The sequence below is a fragment of the Xenopus laevis genome, chromosome 8L, assembly GCF_017654675.1.
Source record: "Xenopus laevis strain J_2021 chromosome 8L, Xenopus_laevis_v10.1, whole genome shotgun sequence".
Taxonomy (NCBI): Eukaryota; Metazoa; Chordata; class Amphibia; order Anura; family Pipidae; genus Xenopus; species Xenopus laevis.
In genome coordinates, this window is record NC_054385.1 from 72,306,031 (window position 1) to 72,327,667 (window position 21,637).

At 39.0% G+C, this 21,637-nt stretch overlaps 1 protein-coding gene across 1 annotated transcript in view; it reads right to left on the bottom strand.

Moving 5' to 3' along the window:
- The window catches only part of lrfn1.1.L (leucine rich repeat and fibronectin type III domain containing 1, gene 1 L homeolog), a 54,370-nt gene extending 35,491 nt beyond the window's left edge, over window positions 1-18,879 (bottom strand). Inside the window, exon 1 of the mRNA XM_018230314.2 lies at window positions 18,368-18,879. The gene's annotated coding sequence lies outside the window, so the exon portion shown is untranslated. The remainder of the gene's footprint in view (window positions 1-18,367) is intronic.
- Window positions 18,880-21,637: the final 2,758 nt, after the last annotated feature.

A 21,637-nucleotide genomic window follows, 5' to 3' on the forward strand; every position in this document is an offset into this window, starting at 1 on the left:
TGTTTTTGCTAATTTATTAGGCCCCCTCAAAATGAATTCCCCAGCCCTCTTTGTATTTTTAAGCAGCAGTCTTAGGTTGGTTTGTGCCTACTGCAGTTTCCAGGTAAAGAATCATATTGAACTAAACTATAACAGTGGAGTTTGTCATTTTCATTTTTTAATCTCATTTTCATTAATCTGGTGGATTTTTCTATGTAATAATTGAGTGACTATTATGTTATTGATTTTTGTGTGTGTTTTCCCTGATTTTTTTCTCAAGCTTTTTTATTATCTTGTTTTGTGCTGTATGGCAGTTCTGCATCGTAAATCAGCAGGATTTATGACCTGCTACGAATGCTATTATGTATTCTTATGCTAATTTTTTATATTGGTTTAAACACACCTGTGCTGGTGGCAATGCATTATAATGGCCATCATTTGCATTTGAATAAGAATATTTGAAAGCAAATCGCTGCACTGTGCTATTCAATACTCGTTTGGACATTTACTGGGCCAAAACAGTATCTTAATGCTATGAACATGTTGATTTTGAGTCTAAGGTTTGAATATTAAAACATGTTTAATATTGAAGACAGATTCCCTTATACAAAACTTTTGAAGTTTTTATTCATGTCCTTGTAAAACGGTGTTTAATATGAAACTTGTTGGGCATGTTGGGCACTTGTTGGCATGTCCTATCACGTTCCTGTGTTTATATCTGATATCTGGTGAAACAACATTTTGAGCACAAATATATTTTGGAAGTCCCCTAGAAGTTCCTTTTGCCTCAGCTGCACAGTGGAAATAGACTGACTGATTTCTTTCCAGAATGGGATAAGAAGAAAGAACACTGCTTAGTTGAAATGTCCATAATCCCCTGGTGTATATTCCATGCTCATTCAGAGCTAAGCGCTTTTACTTTGAAGGAGAATTGCACAATATAATCAGCACGGATGCACTGATGTTCCTTTCATCAATATTTCCCATCTGCCAGATGCTCCACAGTCCCCCACTTGACAGAGAGAGAGGGGCTCCTAGCAAGGGAGTATTCTGAGAGTGACATGAGAGTAGAGAATATGTAATTAGTTAGAAAGGGGTGGAATGAAGCAGTGTTATGTAGAGCTTGATGTAACATCATTGATTGCACAGGTCACCCAGTACAATGCTTTGTGGTATCTTAGATTATGATGGGAATTTTATGTTGCAATGTGAAGGAAACAATCACGTGAGCACATCTGAAGTGTCAATAGAACTGCAACTCTGAAAGATCTGATGCTTCTGCCAAACGGGTGGAAATGTTTTGTGGACATAATAAGGAGAGACACACACAATGTAGCTGGTGGCAAAGCCTGAGCAGTACGTCAGCATACCGGCTGCGCTTGTGAGAAAGGGCACGCTGTGACATTCATTAGTATATGATAGAAACTAAGATGTGTACGTAAGGCAGCTTTGATGTGCCTATGTGAATCCAGCCTACCCTGATATGTGCGGGTGGAGAGAGCCCACACAGCTGCTTATCATGCTACACCTGTACCTCATACCAAGGCTCCTAATTAAAAGGAAAATATTACAGATTAAAAACAACAAAATTCCAAGAAGCTGTGTCAAGAATGGCATCAACCCATCAGACTCATTCCTGAAGCTCTTCTGGTTTCTTTCCAAAACTTAGCCCTCACTGTTTTGTGTTTTTCTCTTACATTACTCCTTGTACCCCTAGGGGGTTATTTAATAGAGGTCAAATTTTGTTTTCTCGCAAAATTTTAGTTTTTTTAAAGTTTAGTTTCACCTTAAAAACTTGAATTTTTCGAGGGAAAAAAAACCCCTCAGATTTTTCGAGATTTATTATTCCCCGTAGCTGCAAAAAATCAGAATCTGAAAATACTCCAGCTAAAACCTGTTGATGGCAGCGTTCCCTTTAACCAATTGAAGATGTATTTTGCCTTCATGATGTTTGGGTGTTTTACACTGGTTTCCACTTGAAAACCTGATAAATTTGAAGTATTCAAGGTTTTTAAGCCTATAAACTCGATAAATTCAAGATATTCAAGTTTTTTACATTTGGATTTTTTTAAAAATAAGCAAACATTCGAGTTTGTTGAAATTGTTGTTAATTGTTAAATTGCTCACAAACCTCACAAATTCAGTCTTTAATAAATAACCCCCCTAATGTCATAGCACCCTACTAGGGGTGTCAGCGCTCGAAATACGGCCCTGTGCATTTGTCAAGCAAAGCTCTTTGTTGCCTCCTTGTTTTATGGCCGCTATGGCATTTCACACACTACATGTATAACTTCACTCAGCTTTCACTGCATGCAACACTACCCCAAACTCTCATTAGAAATGTCACTGCTCCCAGCTTTCTTTTCACATTTCTTTTTATTTCTTGTTTCACAGCTCCCAGTGCACATCAGACAGTGTACCTGCTTGTGTCACCTCTCCGTGCATGCATGATTCCTTACAGCTTTCACTGCTTGCATCAGTCCTTGCTTTTTTTCTTGTTACACTACTCATTGTGCAAGTTAATGCACCTGACTCGTGTCACACATTTTCTCCTATTTGTGTCATTCCATCCTTACTGTTTAACAGCTCCCAGTCAAGTTACTCATACCTGTTGAATATCTAAGTTCTTACTATCTGCTGTAGTCAATTGTCCTGGCTTGAATTCCTTTCCCCTGCTTGATGGAATAATCCCTTTTTATGACATTGTTGTGTCTGCTTGGATTAATTCTCCTACTTGTAAACCTGCTTTTCCACTGATTGGACAGCTGCTTTTTGGCAGAGCCAATTCCCTCTGTCCTCCAGTCATAAATTCTTGCAGCTCATGTCACTCTCCCCAGCTCTTATTCCCTCTGTCATTGCACCTTGCGTTTCCAGCTTGTGCCATAGCTCCTTTATTTGACAGTTTCCTTCTGACTCTTACAATCCAATCCTTATCTGAACCTATATCTACATACATCTTTGCCATCTCATACTGCTGTCAGTGTTCCAAGCTAATGTCACTGCTCCCAGCTCTGACTTAAGAACCATAACTTCTACTTTGTTCACTGTTGCTTGCTACTTTAGTCATTGCTCCTTAACCTTCTTGAACTTCAGACTTTGAATCTTTTGCTGTCTTGCTAACAAGTGTCATTGCTCCAAGCTCTTACTACATAGGCAGCGTTTCCTTATACTGTACAATTCTCTGCAAGTCTGTACTTCAACAACAGTCACTTCTTTTTACATTTAAGAACTACACATTGGAGTCATAACATTAGTCCTAGCAGGAGTCCTTCTAAAAGGACAGAGTGAAGAATGGAAAGGCTACTACACTTGATTCACTTACATCTATGGACAAGGCTGCCACAAAGAGTAAAGGTTTCTGAGTTGTCATGTTGGATGTTGTCAACTAAAAAACTGACATCAAATTAGTTACCTGTAAATCCTACCAGATTTGGACAAACTTGACATGTCTGCATATCTTTTATAACTTTTTCTATTGACTTTATAGATGTTTGCTTGTACAAACATACTGTGTCCATGCATTCCTCATCCTACTCACCCGGCCCTTGTTATGTGTTGCGACTCCTGCTTTCACTAAATATCCTTGCTTCTTTCTATAACTTTTCTTCATGTGTTAGTGGCCTCTATTTGCAAAAAAAGGGTCCAGACTTCCCTCGCCTGTCTTCTCAGAGCACTTTTACTCCAAGTTCAATGTAGCCAACATTCAAGGAAGCACACGTTTGAGTTCTAAAGTCTTCCTTTCTTTTCTCCTTCCTTGTATCAGTGGCCTTTATTATTATTATTATTATTATTATTATTAGCAAGAACCTTTGGATACCCTTGTACAGAAAGACTTTTATTTGGGCTGTTCGTATACTAAATGAGCACACAGGAATATGATTACCAACTAAGGTCAGCTTTGCGCAATTAATTATAAAAAAAACAAACTAAAGATGCTATTTCCTTTGTATACAAGGATACAGCAGGTTCTGTTACATATCCAATGACTGAAAAGCTCGGCACTAATTAGATTTTTTCAAACTCTCTAGCTGCCTAGCCATGTGAAAAAACTAGAAATAAAAACCACTCTGCTGGGAATTATGTTATAGATTCTAGGTCTTCTCTCCCATGATTCAGAATTAACAAGGGAAAGTCAGCTGAAGGCAGTGGTGAAACAGAGATGTATCACAGAGTAACAAGATTTAGAATCTAGCAGTGTCTCACATAAAATCAGCAAACATGCCAATTGGGTCTAGTGGGGTTAGGAAACAGTTCTGGCTTTAGGTTCAAGAGCTAATAATCCTGACAAACAAGAATCAAGGGACCTATTTTTTCTAAACACTCTAATTACAGAAGAGAATATGCTATTGGTTGCTGTTGGTTACAAGACCAGGGAAACATTTTTCGGAATATAACTGGGGTCTGTTATTTCAAATCCAAGTCAACGTTAGAAGGATTATTCCCTCTAAGGTCAAATGGATTATGGATCTTAGTGCATGTTGTGAGGTTATGGTGTCATTGTATTCTCAGTTGCATCTAATAAACCCAATAGAGTCCAATCAAAACTGGAGATGTTATAAATGATGATGAACCACTGGCAATACTGATCAAATAACTCAAAAACAAATACATTACATGAGTACACATGAAAACAATTCTGCAAACCAGGGTCACTCTGTGGCATTGTTATGTTGCCCTGCTATATGACATACAATGCATCATGAAAAAACCATAGTCTTTGGACAGCAGTCCTCCTTTATGTTTGACCCATCCTTGCAAAAGTATTTTTAGAAGTCTCATTTAATCCCACTATCACCTATGGAAGCATTGTGTTTCTTTGTTGTACATTTAATAATACTATTTGCCTTTATTACAATGATTTGTTTTCTGGTTTCTAAGTAAAAGTAACTAAAAAACAAAAGTAGTTTAGCTTAAAAGCTATTGGATTTTGATGAGCCAAGTCATGATTATTTTCTTTAGTTATAGACTCAGTACCAGCACAACTAATTTCTTGTACATTGGCTATATTGAGAAGCATTGTACAAAATACACCTTCATTATAGACCTGTTGAGTTGTCTCCTGCCCAGTGGAAATTCTAAACTAACCAGAAAAATGCAAGTATGTATCACAGGTCTTGAGAAAAAAAATATGGTTTGGAAATAGTGAGGCAAGCTGTGTGGGACAGAACAAGACTCACCAGCATTACAAACCCTAAAATGTGTTGAAAATGCTGTGATATTATACTATGTAAAGGCACTTATAGTGCTATCATGTAACCCCCACAGAACATTAATGTTTAAGACTACACACTTATTTATGGCCATGCAGTGCAGCAAGTGCAGTAAACAAAGTGTGATTTTGAGCTCAGTTGTAATTTTTTTCCTATGATGCAGCATTATTTTACCAGAATTCCAGCTTCATTGCGGCTGCAAGGGGCATTGTGCCTAATGGAAATTTTCCATGTTTGGTGTAATTATCTGAATTCAGAGCAAGAGTGACATGTGATCCCAGGTAACCCTGGAGCTACCGCTTAGTCCAAAGGTGATGAACACATTTTGACCTAAGTATCTTTAATAAATGGGATTTTTACACACAACTGGCTGCAGGAAAATTTACACAAATGCAACTGCAGTATTTTGTTTTTGTGATCATTTTCTTACCATTGCATGGAAAGCCTTCGATAGACAAAGGTTACAGGATTAGATGTAGATGCAGCAACATATCATCACTACAGGAGATGCTTACACTTACACTTTCATCAAGTGTATTCTATGCTGGAATTCCAATTGAGTTTTTTGATCTCTCAGTTCTGAAAATGGAAAGTTGTAGGGTCCCACCATGTAAAGTGTAGGAAGGGTTTCATCCACTGCATTATGATCATTTATGTTTAAATGTCTAATAAGAATATCTTGAAATGCACATTTAAATTTACACAGAATCATGTGCTCTTCAGTTATACATTGGCTGAAACGCATAGGATTATGTGTAAGAAGGAATCAAGCTGTTAAACAGCATGGGTAGATGTGAATCTGTACAGAGGTACATTATTTTTTTCCAGATATGTTCCTTTTGGCTATCAATGGCAACAGAGAGATTGAAAAATCCACTGCATACAGAACTGAATTCTATACAACAAGATTCTTCTGCCGTAATTCTGCAGGAACTGTGTTGGGGGATGTTCACGTGACTTTTTTTTAAAAAAAGGAAAACATCCACTGTCAGCACTGTTCCTGTACCTATACAGTGCTTTGCTAAGAGGGGAAATACATCTTTGCCAAATGCATGCATACGTCTCTTTCATAGGCTTAGGGATAAACCCACCAACATCTGCAGCTTTACTTGATCTCTCTAGCAGGGTTTTCTATGCTGTTCAATGTTTTTAATATAGCTAAAAAATGTAATTAATTTTTGTTCATTTAAGAAGAAATGCTGATTTAGCAGTCTAATTCTCCAAAGATACTAGAATGAATCTGGGATTACATCAGCTTCAGGTCCCAAACAGAGTCCTGTCCCTTGGGGAATGTACTGGAATAAAATTCATATACGCTGGGAGTCTTATATATAACAATTACTATTTTTTCCATTAAGGGCATTTGGAGTCAAATCATCTAGCTTTAAATATGTTTTTCTACATTGCTAATGAGAAAGCATATGAACTGCTCCAGAGCTTGCCACTTGCTAGCCACTGCTCATCTGCAACTGTTGCTGTTCAGACCAAAAGTAAGAAAAGAGATTGACTGCCATGTTAACATATTTCAGAGTACTGTACAGTAAAGAGAGAAAAAAAGGGCCATGCTCAAAAGAGCTTACAGTCAGGTGAAAAGGTGAGAGATGCAAAGTGAGAGCCACATACAATGTACACTTAATCGATGTTAGGCTATATAATATTTTTGAGAAATGAATGAATAGCTTTCAACAAGCAGAAGGACTACTCAGATATAGGTAATACTAAATTATGGAACTTTTTAAAAAAGTAATGCATTGTTGCAAACTCAGTGGGGCATTCCATTCCATTCCATAAATCAGAGCAAACCAATGCAGATGCACTCACTATATCAGAACTCAATGCAATCATCTTTATTGATTTCAAAGTATATGCATTCTGCATTATATGATGACTAGGGTTGCCAAAAGTCGGGTTTTGAACTAGACAGTCTAGTTTTTACATGGACTGTCCAGTTCAAAATTGCCTCAAAGTCTGAAAACCATTCAGGACCCTTCCCAGATTGATGCACAATTAAGCCAACCACGGACCACTATGTCACAACCCAACATCCCGATGATAGGTTTTTATATTATTAGTAAGGATATTTATAATTGAGGAAACATAGTGCTTTAGGGATAGAAGAGAATAGGGTGGTAATTTAGTTTAATCACTGTGTTAATTAAGGATAATATCTGGAAAGGGGAATATGATCAGATGATGTTACAAAGTGTTATCAATGGAGTGACCCACTGCTTGTCACTGTGAAAATTGCATCCGCCAATTCTCCAGACCCTGAACTAGTTATTGGTAGGCAAATAGAAGAGGTGCCTGTGTAGCATCCACTCCCAGCATTTTACCCTAGGCACATGCCTCTTCTGGCTACCCCTAGTTCCGATCCTGTTAGTTAATGCAGACTACTTAGCAAAGAGCTCTGGCCAAAAAAGAGAGCTTGTTGTACAAGGCAAAATATATATTATTTGGTTTCCTTTCATGTTACTAAAATTAAATTGCAAGCTTTATGGAACAGGACAATATAATATGCATGAAAATAATTTTGCAAACAGCTGTGTTAATAAATAGCATGGTTACAATTTTGGACAAAATTATGCTGGAATAATTAGAATAAATGCTGCATTCTGGGAAAAAACATGGTAAATTGTGTCTGAATTAGCATTTTGCACACTGCACTTGTGGTTGTAATTGACCCATCATGTCATGCTCTTCTTCCAGTCTGCATTCAAATTACCACCTGGTTTCTAGGGTAGTTGGGCATAGCAATTACAAGCAAAACAAAATTGAAGTTAAAGCAGATGATGTACAAAAGAACACACCCTTTCAATATAAAATGAATGCCTAATAAACTGAACATATTAGAGCACTTCTAGCACTTTAACTCTCTCCCTGTAAACTGGGTAGACAATTGCACTTCGGTCATTTAAATATTTAGTGTTCATGTTTCTAATTAGTGATTATGAAAAAGGAAATATCCTTTGGCTCTGAATGATAAAATTCATTTTCTTTCTTCCTGAGACACCTTTCTTCATGTCTCTTGGACCCATCTCCATTAATCAGATACTGAGTACCATCAAAGCTTCAGCCTCAAACTTATCACAACTGCTCTGCATTACAAAGGAAATGTGAATACATAACAAGGAAAAAAACAAGAGGTATTGTAATCAGAAACAAGGAGATTCTGAGGTTGTTGCATCTCTGTTGAGGACAACACATTCCCATGGGTGAGAGCATTTTAATGTTTCGTTTAAAAGAAACAGACCAGCGCACTATAGTATAGAATTGTATAATGTATTGCTGGGGGCACATGGTATTTAAAAGTTGAAAAATGAATAGTCTGTCACCTTAAAGGAAAACTATACCCCCGAAATGAATACTTAATCAACAGATTAAGATTTGTTTATATAAAATTAAGTGACATATTAAAGAATCTTACCAAACTGGAATATATATTTAAGTAAATATTGTCCTTTTACATATCTTGCCTTGAACCACGATTTCGTGATGGTCTGTGTGCTGCCTCAGAGATCACCTGACCAGAAATACTACAGCTCTAACTGAAACAGGAAGAAGTGTGGAAGCAAAAGACACAACTCTGTCTGTTAATTGGATCATGTGATCTAACATGTATGGTTTGTTTGGTTCAGGGTCACATGGACACTGAGAAAAACTGGATGGGCCCCCGCCAGCCCAGACCCACTCTCCAATTGGCCGCCCAGGAGTGTTGGTCCGGTATTCGCGAATGTGCGTGGTGGTCCATTTCAAGAGGTGCAGAGGTTTGCAAGTTGGGAGGGGACCTCAGGGCCTGCTAGAAGGGTCCTTTATTTTGCAGCCCCATTGGGCCCCCAATGCTCCAGTCCGACCCTGGTTTGTTTTTGTGCACCGTGAATCCTAGGATCCCAAGAGACGGCCCTCATTTCTTAAAATGGCAATTTCTATTTATGATTACCTAATGGCACATACTACTAAAACAGTATATTATTATGAAAATGGTTTATTTACATGAAGCAGGATTTTACATATAAGCTTTTTTATTCAATATATTTTTAAAGAGACCTACATTGTCCAGGGGGTATAGTTTTCCTTTAATATAGTGAATAAAATACCCCCCTCTTGTAAAATATAAGAATATTATAAGTTACTGAGGAGTTCCATGACCATATAAAAACACGAGACCGAAGGCCGAGTGTTTTTATACAGGTCATGGAACTCCTCAGTAACTTATAATATTCTTATATTTTACAACCGGGGGAACTTTATTTATTATAATTCACACGTTTCATGTGTCATGTGACAGAAATGATATCAGAACTCACCGTTTATAACTGATGACATCAGAACTCGTCGTTTATAAGGATATTATACACAAAAGCTATGAATATCTTGTAAATTATATCCTTATAAACGGTGAGTTCTGGTGTCATCAGCTATAAACGGTGAGTTCTGATGTCATTTCTGTCACATGACTCACTGAAATTTGTGTATTATAATAAATAAAGTACCCCCAGTTGCAAAATATGAGGATATCAGAAGTTACCTTCGGCCTTGTGTTTTTATATGGTCATGAAACTCCTCGGTATTTTATAATATCCTCATATTTTACAGTACTTTATTCACTATATAATTTACAACATATTCATGGTTTTTGTGTATTATATAGTGAATAAAGTACCCCCTCTTGTAAAATATAAGGATATTATTAGTTACCGAGGAGTTTCATGACCATATAAAAACACGAGGCCGAAGGTAACTTCTAATATCCTCATATTTTACAACTGGGGGTACTTTATTTATTATAATACACAAATTTTAGTGAGTCATGTGACAGAAATGACATCACTACTCACCGTTTATAACTGATGACATCACTACTCACCGTTTATAAGGATATAATTTACAGGATATTCATGGCTTTTGTGTATTATAAGGATATAATACACAAAAGCCATGAATATCCTGTAAATTATATCCTTATAAACGGTGAGTAGTGATGTCATCAGTTATAAACGGTGAGTAGTGATGTCATTTCTGTCACATGACTCACTAAATTTTGTGTATTATAATAAATAAAGTACCCCCAGTTGTAAAATATGAGGATATTAGAAGTTACCTCGGAGTTCCATGACCTGTATAAAAACACTCGGCCTTCGGCCTCGTGTTTTTATATGGTCATGAAACTCCTCGGTAACTAATAATATCCTTATATTTTACAAGAGGGGGTACTTTATTCACTATATAATTTACAGGATATTCATGGCTCTTGTGTACTATAATAGTTTATAACAGATTGAAAGTCCACTTTATTTGCCCCTAATACACACTACCATCTAGTGCAGGGGTGTCCAAACTGCGGCCCGAGGGCCACATGCGGCCCAGGATGCATATGAATGCGGCCCAGCTTGAAACTCTTGGTTCCCGAGGAAATAGGAGGAGGGGGGTCTCTGCCCATTGCCCAGTTAGTAATAATAATATAATAATACGTCTATTTATTATCTAGGTGTCCCATATTCCAGTGTATAGCTCTATCTGGTTATCCAACTGGCATTGTAGTTCTTTTCTGTGTATTTCCTTTACTTTTGCAATTAAAAGTGTATTTTATGTGTGGCCCCAGACAATTTTTCTTTTTCTAATGTGGCCCGGCAAGCCAAAAGTTTGGACACCCCTGATCTAGTGTATTTCCATAATATAAATATAGCAAGTCAAGTAATCACCTAGTCTGAAAAAACTGTTTAAAGCCCAGGGCCAAAGCCTACAATGTGTGGATCACACGTTAATTTGTAAAAGAAGCTTGTATCTGTCTCCTACTCTCAGTGGAGGCTAAATTGCTTCAATCGCAGTGGCCCTTAATTCACAAATGGGATGGCTTGTCTATATCAAGCTGTCTCTTACATGGCTCAGTTTATGGTGATTTCTTTAAAGGGACCAGTCAGTTCCCCAATGTGAATTATGGAGCATTGACACCATAGTGTATATTTGAAACAAGTTACCAGTATAAAGGTGATACAAAACTCATCGACAGTATGTGAGTTCAGATGCTAAGAAAATACCATTTGTTGAATATTTTCTTGGTAGACAAGTTTTATGTTTTTTTCATATATTTTTTAATATGATCCAGTATACCATGGAGTATTCTGCCTTCCTTATATATGTAAATAAGGTCCATTCCAATTCCTTAGCACAATAATAATAATGTTGGCCATAGATGTATATCCTTACACAAAAGGTATACCAAATTCCCTTAATCATGGGACATCCTTCCAATACCTCATTTTAGGGATGCACCGAATCCAGCATTCAGTTTAGGATTCGACTGAATCCTTCTGCTCGGTCGAACCGAATCCTAATCCTAATTTGCATATGCAAATTAGGGACGGGGAGGGAAATTGTGTGACTTTTTGTCACAAAACAAAGAAGTAAAAAATGGTTTCCCCTTTCCACCCCTAATTTGCATATGCAAATTAGGATTCACATTCGGTTCAGTATTCGGCCAGTTTCAGGGGTTTGGCCGAATCCAAAACCGGGAATTCGGTGCATCCCTACCTCATTCCTATGCACTTATAACTGTGTTTTATAATAATTCCAATCCAGAAGGTTGTTTATCTTTTTATCATTACAAATGTGATTCTAGTTTGCAAATTAGGATAATAAAAGACACTTTTTTATATTTCTTGGGTCACTATTCTGCCATCCTCTATGGTATTCCTGTCTGAATGTTTACTACATAACTACATATTATATGGCATTTCAGGATTAAAACACATTTTTTCAACTAAAGAATTCAGAACAGGTCTGTAACTGGCTGTCTGCTGAAAGTAAATCATTCAGTGACAGAGTTTTTAATGTATCTGTATTTCTTAACTGTAATAATTCTAACTACAGCAAGATACAACAGATTTCCAATATACCGCACCTATATTCCATGTTTTCTGATTCGTTTTGTAGATGACAACATGACATTGATGAAATAGAAATATTTTCCATAGACGCCACCATTTTGTTCAGCCTCAGGACTGATGGCTACATTGAAAGCTGCTCTACCGTTTTCAATCACATTCTTGATAATTCCAACAATTCATTACCGGAATCAATATCTGCTAAGCATTGTTTCACCTCATATATTATTCCTGTGATGTTGTGCATCTGTCATCTGCCTACCACAACAAACTGTGTGTGACCAGGTTGGATAATCACCTCCTGGATACAAATGAGATTGAAGGACAGATAATAGGGGATGTAGGTAACAGAGGATGACCTCACTGTAGGGGGTCAAAGAGAATTAATGATAGCAATTCTTATAGCAAAACATAGCCTTTACGCAGTTAGCTAAAAATGAGCAATATTAAGACAGATGTTGTGAGAGCTGCAAACAGTACAGTTCCAGCAGATGGCTCTGTGTGTATGGGTCAGATCTTGGTACAAGCTCTAGGTTGGAAAAGCATTGTGCACACAGCAGACTTATATTTGCAAACAATTTACTAGCCAATTTCACCACAACCAGCACTGACTCTTGAGAATACTGTAGATCACTTAGCTACGGTATGTTTAAAATAAATGCAGGTTTATATACAAAGCAACATTTTCAGCAAGTGACTTGTATGTGCGATTTTTGCTCCTATAGATATAACAATATCAAAAGAAAAATCTGTACAAAACCAATTTTGGTTGGTACCCAGAGGACCCCACTACTAATAGCAATTATTGGAAATTTCAAGAAAGAAGGCATTTATCCTGGAATTACTTTTTACAAATACATTCTACTTTGTTTTTACAAATCCATTAGTAGTGAGGTCCTCTGTGCAACAGCCAAGATTGACTTCCCATCTATATTTCTACTCTTGAGCACCTGGGCTTTTCTTATACCCATGAGAGTTACTTCATATTACTGGAAGTCTTTATAGTTTAGCATTGAATAGCACAATGGACGACAGGAAATCAAACTCTCCTTGTCAATAAAATAGACAATACATAGTACAGGTGCACTAGTTAATAACATTTTGATGAATTCTGAATTTTCCATGCTAATATTTTTTTGTGTTGGCAACTGTTGTTTTAATATAAGAACTTTCAAAATGAGAAGCAAGAAAATTACAGACAACAGAGAGAATTCCCACTATTAAAGAGAGGTCAAAGCCTTATGAATTGAACAGGAAATATACCTTCAATTTATAGAATCTAGAAACTCGTGTGCAACTGCACAGCAGCAAATTGACTGACCTCACATGAACAGTTTGGGCAACACTGGCATCGTAGAAGAAAATACTTAGTAGCATTCACTAAAAGAAAAGTTACTGGGTCCACAATAAATCTTCACCCCTAATCCCCATACAATTACGAAAATCTGTTTTGCATATTTACAGTGTGTTGAAATTACACATTCGTTTCGACCCACACTATGGGGCACATTTACAAAGCTCGAGTGAAGGATTCGAATTAAAAAAACTTCGAATTTCGAAGTGTTTTTTTGGCTACTTCGACCATCGAATGGGCTAGTTCGACCTTCGACTACTACTTCGACTTCGAATCAAACGATTAGAACTAAAAATAGTTCGACTATTCGACCATTCGATAATCGAAGTGCTGTCTCTTTAAGAAAAACTTCGACCCCCTAGTTCGGCAGCTGGGGAAGGTCCCCATAGGCTTGCCTGCGTTTTTTTGATCGAAGGATATTCGTTCGATCGTTGGATTAAAATCCTTCGAATCGTTCGATTCGAAGGATTTAATCGTTCGATCGAACGAATAATCCTTCGATCGTTCGATCGCAGGATTTGCGCTAAATCGTTCGACTTCGATATTCGAAGTCGAACGATTTTAGTTCCTGGTCGAATATCGAGGGTTAATTAACCCTCGATATTCGACCCTTAGTAAATCTGCCCCTATGTGTTTCTTGGCCCAATGTCCTTGCTGTTAAACCCCAACATTTAGAGCTTATGGAATCTTTACACCAAAGACAACACAGGATTGTGACTTTAAGAGGAACTGGAACTTCCATGATAGAAAAGATGAAGCCTTATTTTTACTGTGAAGATGCAATGTGTAGGAATAGACTTACCACTACAGTGTAGCTGGATGATCAATATTTAACAGTTTGGAAATTAACACCCTCATTGTATGAATTCTTTTAATATGTCAAGCTTAAATCTGCCTCAATAGGTAGTTCAGAAAGCATGAGTGTCCTAATTTAAGTGTCCCACAAAGGTAAACTCTCATGAAATATCAGATAGTCCTAAAGGGCCTGCACAAAAAAACCTTTTAGCTTAACCTTCAAATGATCCTAAAGAAGACTAAACCTTGACACTGATGTGCAAAATTTAGAATTTTAAGATTTAGGAAAGTGTGACTCAAAGCATTTTTGGCCAGATCTGACACGTACTGGCAATGTACATTATTTGAATTCAACACTCTTTGGAACCTGAGAATAAAAGAAATACCTACAACCAGGGGCGGGTCAAGCCTATCAGGCACTCTAGGCAACCTGGCTGACCCCTCGCTCCCCATCATGCACGCTTGCAAACATGCGCATGTGTGTGGAGGAGGGGACGAGCAGAAAATAAACATCCTCAGAGAACCTGGGAACTAGGGAGAATGCAAACCCAGACAAGGGGTAGTCAATCCAAGTAGATGGGTGAAGAAACCAATCAGCGCAGGTGTACTGCTGCAAGGTGCTTTTATTGAATACACGACATGTTTCGAGCTTAAAAGCTCTTTATCAAGATAAAGAGCTTTTAAGCTCGAAACATGTCGTGTATTCAATAAAAGCACCTTGCAGCAGTACACCTGCGCTGATTGGTTTCTTCACCCATCTACTTGGATTGACTGATTACTTTGTTTTGGATGGAAACAAGGGTTCGGAGACCAGAAATATACAAGAAGGGTAAATATACCAGTTTATGTGACCCAGACAAGGGGTAGGCAGAGGGCCCTTCAACAGGCACCTGCCCAGCACCCCTCATTGTTTCACCCTAGGCAAGTGAATCTTCTGTCTATCCCTAGTTCCGGCAGTTTCTACAACCAATGCATTATAATCAGAAGACCCAACACATCAGCACCTATGGGAACATACAACTATTAAGGAAACCATACACTATAAGATCCTCTTGTTTGTCGAGTTAGCCAAACAAGCAGATCTTTCCCAGACATGCCCACCTATTGGGCTTTAATCTGATCATTGGTAGGGATGGGCGAATTTGTCCCATTTCGCCGGAAAATTTGAGAAACTGCAAAAAAAGGGGGAAAATGCAAATTTTGACACCCGCATCAATTTTGACAAATTTATTCGCCCATCACTAATCGTTAGCCCTAGGGCCAAATGATTGATTACAATGACAGGTATACGAGCAATCAGTGAGTAACTAGATATTACTGGGCCCACAGCAAATTATTTTTCTGGCCCCCAAAATGTCTAGAAGTTGACCTGTTTTAAGTATATTTATTAAAATTATATATGAATTAGGGCCTCATGGGGCCCCTATACCTCCTGGGCCCCCCTGCAGCCGCGAGGGCCACATTTACTAAGTGATGTGGTCCCTGAACTGACGGTAAAATTAAACCTGCCCAATTGACATCTGGCAGATTTTTGGTCAGGTATCAGTCTGGTGAGCCTGTTGGAGGTCTTCATACACAGTCATATTTACTGCCAAATCGGTCTAAAGGGCCAGAATCGTAAAATTAAATCTGCTGGTGTATGGCCACCTTTACAGAGCATCTGGGTGTATGAGATACAAACCAATGCATACCAGACAGACAGAGAGACTGAAGGCTCGACTCTTAAGAAGGTAAATCATCATGTTTTACATAAATGGTTTGCACCAACCAAAACAGAATGCCATTATTTAAGGATGGTGACGATTCAGTACTTGAGACTTGGCATGACTATATAAATTAAGGCTTCAAGTCAGAAAATCACACACGTTTGTCACTATATAACCACAACTAAGAATGGGAAAAGCTAACCCCTACCCATTTTACCCAAAACTAGGAAGAGGTAGAGGACACTAACAGATTATGTGAACTACTGAATGAATGGCAGAGGAAAAGAAGCCCACTATCAAAGGTTTTATGCTAAAAGAGACACTGTAACTTATAGGAGAGGCCAAGGCCTTGTAACTGCTAAAAGAGGTAGAAATAGAGTTATGCTTTCTGATGTAACATGCTATATAGTGCTGACTTTGAAGCTGATAAGATTTAGCTATTAAATTACTTCTCCAAGACTACTTGAGAAAGATACATTTTCAAGGTCCCTTCCACACACAAACACACACATCTACACCTCAAAACATAAAGTATTAATTACAAACAAAAGCACACAAACAGATGTACAGGAACAAATCTTGACACACATATATATATTTTATACAGTGACACTAGAGTGCATACAAGCATACATAATTAAATATCATAAATAATTTATACGCACAAATACAAACATATGAAATAATATATACAGTTTGTTGATACACACTCATAAGATTATGTACATGTATACACAATGGCACATGCTTAAGCTACAATATATGCATACAAACACAAATATACATTTCAACACATACAAGTGCACAAACGTACAAATGCATTCAGTATGCATATATTGTGTAAAGGCTTTTGGACTTCACATTCTCTGTCTTTTTCTTCGGTGTTCTTGTAATAATGCGTTATAGCCAATACATTTTACACGCAGATTAGTAGCACATTTACCATAGACTGGTGACATCTGTGTCACATTTACAATAAACAATCCCGTGTATAAAATATTGTGTGTAAGGTCATTTTGCATGATGTTTTTCTGTTAACTAGTTTTTGACTGTAATATTCACAAATCTAATTACTACTATATTCTGGTGAGTCCATATTTGGCAGTATATTTTGTTAAATGTCATGTGTATGTTCCTGACAGTGAGCTGCAAGTTAGTAATGTGCTCTCTCTCTCTCTCTCTCTCTCTCTCTCTCTCTCTCTCTCTCACTTCTTTATGTTTCCAGATGGTAATATGAATGGTGGGGAATTGATGATTTCTTGCATGTCTGGTTTATGACTCCTGGCTTCTATCTCTTCTGCCTCTGCATAATTGTAGGTTTGGTGGCTGATACCTATATGTGGTTAGCATATCTATTGGATAAGCTTGTCTTATAGTACAAGTTAGAAGAGCGCCTCCTAGCTGATAGCTTTATATCATGTCACCTCTTTGCTATTATTACATGATGGTGCTACTGTGGCATGGCTCCTGCTGGACACAGCACATAAGAATATCTCTTAACTGATATCTCTACATTGATGCTGTTTGGGAGTAGCATATCTATTAAATGGTATTGAGTGTTGTAAACCTGGCTCAGGCTCTCTTTTGGGAGCAAATCATATGAAGAATTCAGTGTTTTGGATGTGATTCCTTTTGACTGACAACTTAAGAGTAATTTTATTCAGCTTAACACTTCATGCAGGTATATTGTCACCTATGTACCGCCATGTTTTTAGTCTGATATTGAGCGCTGGCTTTATGTTTTCACAACTGAATTAGTCTGTTGTCTTCTAGCTTTTATAATATAATGTTGTCTGTTTGGAACTGGGGTATCTCCAGTCCTGTCTGATCTGTGAGTGTGTGTAGCCAATGTATTGTCCATCGGTTTATGTCTTTATTCCTGGCTCCTTGGCATCTATCCCATCTGACACAGTGTGTTGGTGCCACACATATATGGGTGTCATCTGGTTGATATTTGATGTTGATGTGACCTCGTTTATAACTTAGCATAGCTTCTTTTTCAGTAATTAATGCTGGTGAGATATACCCTGACCACTAATGGATAATGGTAGCATGTCTTCTGGCTAATACAGAATGTTGATAGGTATCTTCTGGCTGATGACGAATAACTAATGACTGCATGTCTTATGACCTACAGTGAATAAAGTGACATCATAAGTCTGTCCAAAAACGGCCAGTGTCAGTGCATGGCTCCGTGCTGCTCTTGTGTGTCCATAGTGTGTGCCCTTGCTGACACTGCGCCTTGGCTGCATGCCTACTGACGCAAACAGATGCAGGATGATGGCACGTACATAAGCCGCCATTCTTGTCTTTCCCGGCCGCTGCCACCGCAGCGACTTCAGCACCACGGACAGCATCCTCCCTCCCTACCGTCCAGCATCTTCCTGCCCCCCGCCCAGTACTGCAGTGTTGACCGGCTACTGTCGCTGCTGTCGCACCTACCTTTCACTGGAGCCTCTCTGCACCACGCCATACACCTGCTGCCAGCGCTCGCCTTCCCTTTTTCTCCCGCAGCTGCCCCCGCCTCGGAAAAGAATCAAAGGAAGCATTCAAAGGATGAGGATTATTCCATTCATTATGCCAGCTCCTGGCTAATCCCACAGTCCGGGCTCCTCAGTTGATGGCCCACACAATTCCCCACGGCCACTTTAGCATTGTGCTCGTCCCACCTTCCCTACTCCACAAGGTCCCCGGAGAGTAACAGGGAGAAGGGCAGACTCTCCTTCTGCAGCAAGAGCTGGGCGCCGACCTCATCCAATCCCCGGTTCCCTGTGTCTGGGGCTCGGGTGGGGGAGCAGGGAGGGAGCTGCTGGAGAGGAGGAGGAGGAGGAGCCCAAGTTGGAAATCTTTAGCACTGCAGCAGCTTCATGGGAAATAATAATAATAATAATAGGAGGTCACAGCCAGGAGGGTCCAGGGACTTGGGGAAATGGAGGGATTGGGCACTGAAGGTGGAGACTGAGCATGAGACAGTGTGCAAAGATTCAGCAGCCATGGAGAGAACACATTTCTGTTGGGGGGGGAGGATCGATGTTGCTGGACAGAAAGCAGAGAGAGGCAAGTAGAGTGAAAGGGGAGTGGGATATTAAAGGCAGCAGAGAGAGTTCAGCGAATAGATGTGGGGGTGAGTTAGAGACCATGAAGGATACAGGAAAGTGTAGGTGATGGTAACAGGGAATTGAAAAGAGAGGGGGGAGATAGAGGTTGCAAAGGGACACACTATTGGTGCCATGAATTGAATGTGGGCTTAGGAAAGGAGGGAAAAACAGACAGGGAGAGTGGAGATACAGAGGTAAAACTCTAGGCTTGATCTAAGGGTAGGCAGAAGAAGCAGGTGCCTAGGGTGCAACAATAAGAGGCGCAGGGTACATTCCTCATGTTTAGCCTACCCCTATCAAAGCTTAGAGCTCAGCACAGAAAAACTCACCCACTTTGTATTTATTCCTAATGGATTTTATAAGCATATTTATCAATACGTGAAAGTTTGAGTTCTAGAAATCCCCTAGGAATGAATAGTACATGAGTTTTTCTGTGGTGAGCTCTAATCTCACATGTTGATAAATCTGTTCCCTAAGTGTATAATAGATTATTGAACAACTAAGAGAAGTGTTAGGGGTTCGAAGAGGAAGAGATGCAGAATAATGCAACAGACATAAGAATGGAGGCACTACACTGAATGAAACGATAAAGTACAGGGATGATGGGGGGGCATAGGAATGAAAACTGGAGGAGAGACAAAGGGATGAAATGGAAACAAAAAGTGAGACATTTAAAAGCATAGAAAGAGATGAAAATTGGAATGCCAAGATTGTGGAGGTTAAAGTTTAGAGTTTTAGGAGAATGGGGGAAACACAGAGACATGTTTCTGTGGAAAGGAAGAAGAAAGCCAGTGTGCAGTGGGATATAGTAAAGGAAATCTAATGCTTATTACGCTGTGCAAGAATGGACGAAGATACAATTTAGCAGAACTGGAAGCTTGCATACTGGAATCTGAAGATGTATGTGACAGAAAAATAGGAAGAGAGATCTATTGAAAGAAGCTCACCATAAACAAAGATCAGCACATTAACCATGTGCAAATGAATTAGATTTTTGACCAAATTGGTCATGGAAGTGATGGGTCAAATTGGATTGATATAAATGTTTAGCCATTTCTCTATTACTTGGGGACCCAAGAAAGACTGTTGGCTAAAAAACACATTCACAGGGTCCTCAGATGATATGCATCTGTACCTGGCCTGATTAGTAACCAAACCAGCTCAGATGTTATTAAAATAATTCTGGGCCAATACATAGGCTAGTAGACTGCTAACAGCAGCAAATGTCCAACCATGTACCAGCACATTTAGAGAGACTGCAGTCTAGGATGGATCTGAAAGGAAACCAGAATTGAAGCACATAACATACTGTACCTCATGGAGGCAGGGGCAAATTAATGCATAGGATAACCTAGGCTATAGCTAAGGGGCCCACAGTGCTGAGGGGCCCATGGGGCTTTTTCAATATGTTTTTATTTTGTTTAGAAAAAACTTTTTGTAACTGTGCTGCAGGGCCCAGTGGGGTGATGTGCTGCCCTCCTGCACCCCCTCCCCTCCTGCACAGGTGCTACCTGTTTTCTGGCTGGCTTATATAGGATTAGGCAAGGTAGCAAGACGCAAGCACAGCTTCGGGGATTTGGCATGCACCAGTGATGTCACCGCCGTGCACCAAGGCAGACGCAGCATGTAGAGCTTGAGCGCACACAGACACGCGTAAAGCATGCATGGGGAGCAGCACGGCACCTGACCAAGTCCAACAGCAGTGAGGGGGGGCTGTGGAAATTGGGGGGTGGATCTGTGGAAAGTGTAGCATAGGGGCCTCATGTAGTATTAATCCGCCATTGCATGAAGGAGCACATGTAGCACAGTTTACTTAGCTCAACGATAAACTTGTGCACAGGGGGTTGCCATCTTGGATTATGGCATGTCAGTGACACTCAGATGCTCAGTGTGGCCCGGGAAGCTGTCCAGAAGCTATGCTTAGGGGTTGTCACAAATCATCAAGCATATAACGAGGTTCACATATCTGACACAGGGCTGATTATTCAGTTCTGACTTCTGAGGCAAATTGCACTGGTTTCTGAGTTGCCATGTAATGAGAATCTGAAGTAATAGCTAAGCAGTCTTGTATTGTTACTTTTAGATTATATATACAGCATATTGTGCAGTGAATCAGCAGAAAAGAAGATGGGGAGTTACAGAGGCATCTTTAGAGATAAATATTTTCCCTGCTAAAAGCATGTGGTTGACATGGGCTGGTACAGATGCATACAAACATAAAGTGCAGCGTTCCTAGCCTACTTTTTTGTTAAACTTTAGTTCTTCTTTAAGACAGGTCCATATCATATTCTCCATATCCTACCCAGTGCATCAGAAATAGCAAATCAAGTCGGCTTATTGTGCAAGCTAATGTGGACAATAATGACTAAGGACCTACAAGATGCAACTGCTTAAAATTTAACAAATGATGGCCAATAACTATAAAAAGAGTTCATTACAGAGTTTTAAAATGTGGTACCAGGGTATTATTTCAGAGGCCAATATATAAAAGCAATGTCTTTGGGAAGGGCCATGACTTCATGCCTCCTACAGTCCTAAGTCAAACAAAAAGAAACAACCCTGCAGTTTTACAAAGGCGATGAGCGATGAGCGATGAGCATATATATCTCCTAAA